Genomic DNA, 7,934 nt, shown 5'->3' with positions numbered 1-7,934 from the left:
CATAAAATTTGGGATCTGTTTTTACAATTTTTGGATCATAACTATACAATGGCACAAGCAAATACCTCTCATGCTATTAGTTAATTGATTGATATTTGTATATGTGTATTTTTTTATGTGGAATACAGTATATGTTTTTCTTTGCCTTAGCCCATGTAAAACAATACATCTACCTGTTAAACTGAATCTGGATGCTTTGGGGGAGGGAGGGGGGAAGAGTTAAAATGTAAAAAAAGTGTATTTTCATGCTAAATTTCAAGTGTTTTTTCTACAACAAAAAATGTTTAATCAGAAATTGTAAAATTACACAATATTGCTGTCTTACTGATTTCTGTATCAAATAAATTCCTTTATGTGCATAACAGCCTTTACGCTTGCATTTGTGCATTAAAAAACAGTGCTTTCAAGTTCCAAACTGAACATATTTCATCAAAATGTGTTGCTAAGAAAATTAAATATGGTATAAAGGGCAGCCAGGATATTCTTCTACTCTCTATAAGACACTACCCCCCATGGGACAGAGCTACAACACATGGCCACGTACCGCATATATTATAATGACCAGGAAATCTCCCATGGGACTTCAAACAGCATTCCAATCAAATGGGCTGTCCCAGACAGGCATTGGTGTGGGCATCTGTCCCGTATGAACTGAAGGGTCTCTGGCTCGCTTGTCTGTCTGGACCAAAACACAAATCACTGGCTGACTGGAACATGGCCAAACAATTAAATTAATTGCAGTGCAGGGAGAGAGAGAAAAAGAGAGAGAGAGTCTGACCGGGCCACTTGTCTAATTTGTGCATCCTAAGCATACGGAAGATGAAGTGCACTTTTGGATATTACACTTCCAGAGATTCTGAGAGGAGCTCAATCAAATGAACTTGCGCTTAATGAAACAAGGAGTGAATTAAAATATGAATGATTTGTAATACAACGAAATTTGGGTCAGAGGTCGACACATTGTATACTCAAAAATGACTTTTGCTGCTTGTTCAAATCAAATAAAAATTCAAAACAACTCCCTCACTCATAAAATAATTTTCTACTGATTATACTTATTTCAAATGAGTTGAAACAACACAATTTGGGGGACACTTAACTGTTTCATGTTCAATTCACTTAAAATTGTAAAAAACGATTGTGTTAACATAACGCCCCATTCACACGGGGCGTCAGTGTCAATGTTTCCATTCACTTTAAATGGGGGATGTCAGGCATTGCAGAAGTGAATTGTGGATTCGTCTGCGCCGCTTCAGTAGCGTTGCTCGCTGCAGAAGTTTGGAACTTCTCAAGTCTTCAAGTGCCAACGGACACATAAGCCAATCAGATTGCTTTATGCAAATACACCAGCTCAGACAGTAGTCGATTGTGGACCAATTTCATTGGCTGACGCTGCTATGACGGTAGCGTCAGCCCCAAGTTCAGACATGCCCTCTGTCAAGCCTTGACGCTGAAGCCCCGTGTGAATCGGGCGTAATTGAGTTGTGTTAGAACAAAATGTAGGAATTGTGTGGAACCCAGCATTTTTACAGTATATGTTTGCATTAATTAAACTTGCCCAAGTGATTTTCTATATTAAAAGTAAGAAAATTACCAGATATAATCACAACGTGAACATAAAATGTCAATAATATGGGTGAAACAATGTTAGCGAAAAGATGAACAATGAAACAAGTGTGAACAAAGGTGAACTAAAATGGCCTCTACTTAAAATATGTGACCCTGAAGCTCAAAAGCAGTCTATTTTTTGGAATTAATGCATTATATATAAGTTTTATAAATATGATTTCCATTGACTTTGTTAGGAAAGGAAAGTAGTTGGAAGGATTTTGTAATCTGAGCGTAAAAATAAAACCTAAGTACTGAAAAATCTGCCTTTAAAGAGTTCAAATTAAGTTCTCAGCAATGAATATTATTTAACGAAACTTCAGTTTTTATATATTTACAGTTGTAAATTTATAAACCATCTGAATGGAACTGTAACAGCCAGCCCAGGCACCCCATCACTCCTATAACCCTCACCTGAGTTTTGATTATTCCCTCACTTGCTCGTCATCCCCAGTCATTCACGCCAGTCCCATAAATACCTGCACCTCAGCTAACTTAGACGGAAGGACAAACTCTCATGGTCAGTGATAGCTAGCATTTTCCTACCTGTCTTGTTTCCCTGTTATCTCTGTATTCCTTCTTAGTGTGATCCCCTCCTGGACTTGTCTGGTGTTTTCATCTCCATCCTCCGGTCCCTCCATATCATCCTCTATATCAGGGGTGCCCAAACTTTTTTTCTTACGAAGGACTAAAAACCAAACTTGACTGAGGCTAGTGGGCTGAAGGCAACTATAGTTGCCATGAGTAATTTCCTAATTTATTTAATAATATTTAGAAATAACTAGAAATCATTTCCTTATAATAACTAATATAGTAAATGTTACATTACTTTTTATAATGAACTTATTACAGTAAAAACAATCTCATTTATTACAGAATGGAGTTACAGTTTTTACCTTGATTTGTTTGCCGATCTCTTTATAATCCATCTGTAGACATTATTTACATTTTAAAAACTCAGATTCATTAATAACTCCATCATTCTCACACTTCTCAGATGATGGTGGGCCAAATCAAAGGTTACTTTGGGCATATCTGTTCTATGTCATCCGATCTGCATCTCCACCTCCAAGCTGCAATCGACTCGGTTTGGTAATTTCTATTTCATCTGCAATCAAATTCAATAAACTGTTTCCTTTACTCACAGTTCTGGTCTCAGTCCTACTTTTGTGACAGGAACATAATCATTACTTTAATATCCAAATGATTTTTGGCATTAAAGAAAAATGTATCATTTGACCCCAAAATATGTGCAACATAAGGATCATGGAGCAGGATCATGTTTAAAAATATTTATTTATTATAATTATTTAAATGATTTAAATTATTTAAAATATATTGCGATTTAAATAGATCTAACTTAAATATAAAAAATATAGTTATTTAAAATAATATAATTATTTAAAATGACGGTTTATTCCGCTGTGGCGACCCCAGATTAGTAAAGAGACTAAGCCGAAAAGAAAATGAATGAGTAATTATGTAAAAGTAGTTTGTATTATTGGCCATATATATATTAGATCTTTTAGCATGTCAGTGTCTTTCAATATGGCATTGCTCTAAATACGCATGACTGTGTGTGTTTTTTTTTTTAATTTTTTTTTTTTTTATTTAATTTATTTTAGTATATGGTTCAGTTACATTAAATGGGATTTTTTAAAATTGTGTGATAATCATATTTGGTTTTGAAATAACTTTACAAAATAATATTTACTCTGAAAAGTCCTGAAAAATCCACAAACTCTTATTTAATCATTCATTTTCCTTTGACTCGCCCACAGGGGAATGAACCACCAACTTATCCAACATATTGTTTTTACCCTTCCAGCTGCAACCCAGTACTAGGAAACACCCATGCACATGCACACACACACACACACACACACTGCAACCAATTTAGTTTATTCAATTGACCTATAGCGCATGTCTTTGGACGGTGGGGGAAACCGGTTAAGTCTAAACTAGTTAAGTCTAACTAGTGCAACAATAGTAAGGTACAGTATGTTTTAACCATTCATTTATAACAATTAAGTGCCTTTCTGGGTGGATTATTATAATTTTTTACAATTCAATTATTAATCCCATTTAACAATATATCCAAACATTTACCATTGAAACGTCTGGTAACTCTACACAATGCAAACACATTAATGGGCACTCAATCATTTTGTACTTTCTATAGTCACACCCTCAAACAGCCCAGAATGCTTTTTGTTTCCCATCAGAATTCCTTCCCCACCCTCACGTGCCCAGACAGCAGAACCTTCACGTACAGCAGAACCACATAACCACAAAATAATGGGTCGACAAAACAGGTCATGTGTTAATTATGTATTATAATAGACTCTTTTGGGTGTGTTACTCTACACTGTTTGCGAAAAGAGCAGTTCACTGAATACAGGTCTTAAGCCATTTGTGCCCAATTCTTTTCTAAATGGTTTCAATCATGTAGCATTGGTAGTGTCCTATTTGAACATGCCTTGAATATATTTTCTCCAGGTTTATGTTGTATGTACCCTTTAATGTAAAATTTGTATAGGAGGAGAACATTTGGCATTCTTAACCCAAAACAACTGCTTTCAATGGATCAATTTATATTCATAAACACATTTATTATATTTAAAAGTAGAAAACTATATAAATCCCCAAAAAATCTATATAATTTCATGAATATGAAAAAAAAAAAACAAATAAAATTTTTTTAAGTGATGAGACACACACAAGTTTATGTATTATATATATTAGTTAAAGACAAAGGGTCCCATCATACACCCGGTGCAATAAGGTGCAAGACGTGTTTGCTGAGATTTGTTGCTATTTTCAGACCAGCACAACAGTAATTTTTTAGTTTTGAGTCACTTTGTTTATATAGCAAATCCATTTGTGTCACTTTGTGGACTCATGGGTGTTCCAGTCTAAATAGGAGGTGTGTTAAGGCACATTGTTGGCATGTTGCTATTTTGAAGAACTAAAATAGACCACACCATTGACCAACTAAAAGCTGGTATAAAGTCCAGCGCAGAGCATGTTAGTTATGAGCCTATGCAGGTCCAAAACACTTACACATTACTTAATGCACTCTGGATGTACAGCAAAACACAAATATCTTTACATATGAAAAAAAAAAAAAGGATTAAAATGTTTAAGAAAATATATATTTTTAACAAAATATAAAAACCAATGCCTCCATGCCTTCTTCTTAATCTCAGGGGGCTTTTTCAGTTTATTTGCATAATGTTATTATATTACCGGTATTATTTATTATATGCATATTTATATTTGTTTAAAAAAAAAAACAAGTTTAGATTTGTCCACCAGTTTTTTGACCACACTTGGTTATTATTGTTCATTTATTCGTTTGCTGGAAATTAGAACTGAATTTAGAAATAGTTTTGAAACAAATCTTTTATGCTTAACAAACAAAATTAAATGTGTGGGCTATTGGATGTCTTCAGTGGAGTGTGTACAACACCATTTCCTTATCCATGAAAGTAAAGGAGTAAAGTAAAGAGTAAAAGTAAAGTTAAGAGGCCGAATGGAGGAGGCTCGATCTTTATCCTCGTGCTGGAGATGGTCTGTTAAATAGATGGTCTGTTAATACTAAGCGTTCAGTTTTTCCACTTACAAAGTCTGCCATGTAAATAGCAAATGCGCCATGGTGCGACGCAACTCACTCTTAATGGGAATGTGAGATGAGGCTCTTATGCTCAAAACACACCCAAAACTCATTAAAAGAATAAGCACAACCCTGTTAGACCATGCAACAGGGCGCAGAGTGCATTTTTCCGTCAAAAAGAATGTGCAAAAGTGTATTCGGACACGCCCTTAATGCTTTTGCGCCATGCCCTTTAGACTTTGCACCTAGATAATTAAAATAGTGTTCAAAATTATTACAAATATTAAATATTTAATTATATAAAAAATTAAACAACATCAATGTCTTATTCCCTACACACCAAAATCCTGAATGTAGAGAATATTTAGCCCAAAACTACAAAGTTACAGCAATCAAAGAAAAAAATAACATAAAAAACCTAAAGCCAAAGGGCCCAAGTAAAGTAAACACTGTTCAACATCTAACTCAAGTATTTTCAATATATCTCAGGCCCCTTGTCGACATCTGACAGAAATAATCAAACAGGTTAGTAATAAGTGAAGCTACCGATGTTGTTTGTGGAGTTGCTTAATGATCCTGATAAGCTGAGATTTTGAGAGATTTAAAGAGTTTTCATATTAATGAGTTCTTCTACCTTAATGACTCTCTTTGAAGCGGAGAAATTAATGTGTGGAACTGTACTTCAGTAATTCATGTTTATAAAAAATAAAAGTCCCAGAAGAGAATTTTCAGAACTTTAAATTCTTAAAAGAAATAAAATAAAAGAGGACATCCTGCTTAACATTTCCTTTTGTGTTCTACTGAAGAAAACAAAAGTGAGTAAAAGACAACGGAACAGAAGCAGTTTGGCCTGCTGCCTATTTTGCATTCTGTCATTTTACATGCATGTCTAATGATTATACCAAGGTCATTTGAACTTGTGTGTCTCCTCTGGCATTGTTAAAGATTTTAAGGGCACAGTGCCCATCTGCCTCTACTTTGCAGTTTTACTGTCTTCGTCATCTCCTTGTTCATTTAAAATGATGATATGTGGGTTTATTATCATTATTTTGGCTTTTACGTTGTATTGTATTGTGATGGAGTGTCTATTCATGAATAAAAATACACATCAGTATTGTGTATAGGCACACAAATCATTTTATTTATTTGTTTAATTACTTAGTGTATAAAATTATAACCATTTATAACAGTATAAGGTGTGTGTGTGTGTGCGTGTGCGTGTGCGTGTGCGTGTGCGTGTGTGTGTGTGTGTGTGTGTTGCACACCTGTACCTCCGTTGACCTCCGTTACGGGTGCCGTCAGGGGTGGCATCTCCTTTTCTAATCCTTTCGTTGTTGTTTTATGTTTATTTTGGTTACTAAAGCAGGATCTCAAACATTGTGTTACTAAGCTTGTCACTGGTTTATTTGTGACGCTCCATTGCACCCTGACAATGTTTGATGAAAGGAATAAGATAATAAGATAGAGAGGACTCTGCTTAACAAAAGGTACTTAAATCAGGTAAATATCACACAAAAATGAGCAAACGTGTTTGACTATTGCAGTCATATTACAGTTTATATATATTTAAACTACTAGAAAGTACAGTTCAAAATTTGGGATGTTTGATGTTGGCTTTAGAAAGCCGTGCCTAAATGTATGAAACTCAAAGTTTAAACTCAGGGTTATGTGAGATTTTTAATAATTATTGGATAGCATGAGTAGCATGTTCCCATCACATTTTTAGCGCATGGCTATAACTCTGTTGCATATTGTCTTAATGAATTAGTATGGTGCTGGCTTTTTTTATTTTTAACTAGCAAGAATTAAAATGTTGCTACCATTTTTTTAAAAATTGGCTTATTTTTTTTAAGTTAAACATACTATAACTTATGTTAACATACATTAGCAAAAATTAGCATGCTGCGCCAAACATTGTCATCATTAACAAGGATTTTTCGACCATTGTTAATACATTGCTGACATGAATTAATATGTTACTAGTATGTTTCAGCCCATAAATTCACAGTTTTTATATGTTTCTATCACGAAGTAGCATGTTGTTAGTGTTTAGCAAATATTTAATAGTTAAATAGTTAATTTCTTGCTTTATATTGGCTACCAACTTGAAAGCATACATTTTAGGACATTGAGACATGTTTAATGTGTTTCTGTCATGAATAATCATGTTGCTAGCCTTTATCTGTTGTTGGCTTGAATTGTATGCTGCTAGAATGTTTCTTGCATGTTTTAGCATCTGACTGATTTTGAATATTTCTAGCTGATTTCTCAGGTTTAGCATGTTAGCATGCTAGGCAGTTTCTCATTTCTTTACAAGTCAGTATTAAACTTGTAAAGAAAGAAAAAACAATTGAATAAAAAAGTATGTAAACCTAAACATTAAGTTAATTCATCTCAATGTATAGCATGTTAGCATGTTGTAATTTTAATGCATGGCTAACAAGTTAGCTGCTGCTAGCATGTTATTAACATGTAAAAAAGTAATTGCTAGGCAATTTCTCCTTTTTTAAAGTCAGTAGTAAACTTATTAAACTTGTAAAAAAAACGAAAGGAAAACAAATTAATAAAAAAAGATGTAAACCTAAACATTAAGTTAATTCATCTCAATATACAGGGTGGGCCATTTATATGGATACACCTTAATAAAATGGGAATGGTTGGTGATATTAACGTCCTGTTTGTGGCATATGTGAGGGGGCTTGTAAATAAC

The 7,934-nt window shown here is 34.0% G+C and overlaps 1 long non-coding RNA gene across 2 annotated transcripts in view; it reads left to right on the top strand.

Moving 5' to 3' along the window:
• The window catches only part of LOC130248081 (uncharacterized), a 10,569-nt gene extending 10,223 nt beyond the window's left edge, over positions 1 to 346 (top strand). For both annotated transcript variants that reach the window (XR_008839597.1, XR_008839596.1), the window contains exon 4: positions 1 to 346. This exon is cut by the window's left edge and continues 127 nt beyond it. This is a non-coding gene — a long non-coding RNA (uncharacterized LOC130248081).
• The last annotated feature ends 7,588 nt before the right edge of the window (positions 347 to 7,934 follow it).

Source organism: Danio aesculapii, chromosome 20, assembly GCF_903798145.1.
Source record: "Danio aesculapii chromosome 20, fDanAes4.1, whole genome shotgun sequence".
Lineage (NCBI taxonomy): Eukaryota > Metazoa > Chordata > Actinopteri > Cypriniformes > Danionidae > Danio > Danio aesculapii.
Note: the sequence above shows the minus strand (reverse complement) of the source record. Positions and strands in the feature narration are given on the sequence as shown.